Consider the following 2,486-nt stretch of genomic DNA (forward strand, 5'->3'; position numbering starts at 1 on the left):
CCTGATAGGCTTGGTTATAGTCATATCGGTTAAAGGGTGGTCGGATATCGGGGCTGTGTGGCGGAAAATGAGCAGGTCGAGTAGGCACGTAATTATTTGGTACCTGATATGATAGCTGGCTCATGATTTGGTGCTGATGAACTAACCAGCTATCGTGTTGGCGTCGCCTATAATCCTCGTATACTCGCTCGGAGTTCCGCTGCTCGTATATACTATGTCTGGCCGCGCTCGTCATTGATTCCTCATCTATACGAACGTGCACGTCAAGAATAGCATCTCGAATGACATCTCTGATGTCTTCCGCTTCCTCCATTTCTTTGTCTGAACCCCTTTCTACCTGTGGATGATTACCTTCATAGGGTACTGCCTAGTTGTGTCTACTTTTCAATAACTTAGCACCCACATAAACTTTCAATCCTAAAGGCTCAACCTGTTCTCTACAAACCTGTAATGGACCTCCTTGGTTCCTATCAACACCTAAATACTCTCCAATGAGAGTAACAAAAATACCTCCTCCTATTATACTCCCTTCTTGCATTCCTTCTACCATTTTAGATAAATAAAAACCAACACAGTAAGGAATATAAACAAAGCTTCTCGGGTCCCGAATACACTTTAGGTAGAATAAATCATGTAAGGTCAGTTTCTCCTTATTGTGACCTCTTTGTGTAATCGAGTTAGCCAAAAATCTATGAATCACACGAAGCTCAACTTTGTTAATATGTAAGTAGGAGTGTTTTTCTCCTAGTGTAAAAACATTATAGTTTGACATACGCCTCCAAACGGCGTCAGCGTCAAAGTTCCTATCTACCCTTTCCCCACGATAAATCAAGCTCATACAATCGGGTAGTAACAATTCACTAGGAGTGTAAATCTGTAATGCCCTGGCCATGTCCATCATGGACATCCTGTACATGCTACCGCCAAGGATAAATCTAAGAAAACTTCTATTATCTAACCTATCTACATCTACGTTTAACGCTATAGTACTCATTAACTCAACACACCATTCCTTATTTACAGGTCGACAAATGGTGAAAAGAAGTTCCCAATCTGTTAAAGAAGAACTACCATACCTTTGTACTAAATGCTGTCTAACACGGTCAGCTAGATGGACCGTTTCCAAAGGATTCCAATCAATTACCCTTGGCACCTCTACCTCTTTTGTTACTAATTTGAACTTATTACTTTGATATGCCGGGTAATCTCTCCATCGTCTGTCGAATCTCAAATTAGGATGCAATGTGTGTTCCGGAATTGTTGGGTATTCGACAGGTGGATGTGGGGGAAATACTGTGAATTCATTAGGTAACTGTAGCGGATCATAATAGGGTACGTGCTGTTCAGGCTGATGTTGTGGTTCCTGTTGTGGTTGTTGTTTAGGTTCATATTGCATTTCTGGTTCTGGTTCTGGAGCTGGAGCAGGCTGTCTAGATGATGATGCTCCTGAACCTCCCGTATCGGTTTTCTGCAAAACACATTAAACACAAAATTTGTGCATCCAAGTATGCATTAGTGTTAGCAAAATAACAACTTAAAACAATCACAAAAACATGTTAAATCAAACTTAAACTTATACACATTTTCACAATTTTTCACAATTCTACACTTTTTCAAATGAGCACATATGAAAATGTATACAAAGTTCATAAGCATTTAACTCAAATAACATGTTAAAATAGTCATTACTAATAATTAAACAAGTCTCAAATGGCAATTACATCAAATTAATCAAGTTCATGAATTTTGGACTTAAAAAGTCCACTTTAATCTCCAAAAATCATGTTTAGGATCAATGTTTGGATCATTTAACTACTTAAACATGTTACACTACTCAATTTAGCAATAATTCATGACAAAAATAAGCCATAACCTGTTTATATCAAAAAGCCCCAAATTGCTCAAGAACATAAACCCTAGATTTCTAAAAATTTTGAAGTTTTTGGCTTCAAATCATGTTAAATAGCATCAATCTAGGTTATACATGCATAAAATACTAACAATTAAACACTAATTACACTAGAAATCAACAAAATTGCATTAGGTAAAATATTGGTAATTATCACAAAAACTAGGAATTTATAGAGTTTAGGGGTGTAATTTTTACCTTTTTGCTAAAGAATGCGAATCTGGGCATGATTAGAGCAAGAAAAATGACGAATTACGGTGGAAAAATGATGAAAATTGGTGAGATTTTGAGAGATTTTCGGGTATGTGTGTGTGTTGTGTGGAGAAGAACAGCTCAACTGGCATTTTGAGTCTGGCCCGAAATTTGCCTCCATGCGATCGCATGGAGGTGTAGGGAGAATCCCATGCGATCGCATGGGTGCCCGGCTACAGTGTTTTCAGGTTTTTTTTTATTTTTTATATTTAACTTACACTTTATAAAACATAAAATTAATATAATTTTAACAATTTGCTTCTTTTTAGGAGCGAGGGTGTTTCGGATCGTTGTCCTAGTCCGTCCCTCGACAAAATTTTAAAAT

The sequence above is a fragment of the Rutidosis leptorrhynchoides genome, chromosome 7 (assembly GCF_046630445.1).
Source record: "Rutidosis leptorrhynchoides isolate AG116_Rl617_1_P2 chromosome 7, CSIRO_AGI_Rlap_v1, whole genome shotgun sequence".
Lineage (NCBI taxonomy): Eukaryota > Viridiplantae > Streptophyta > Magnoliopsida > Asterales > Asteraceae > Rutidosis > Rutidosis leptorrhynchoides.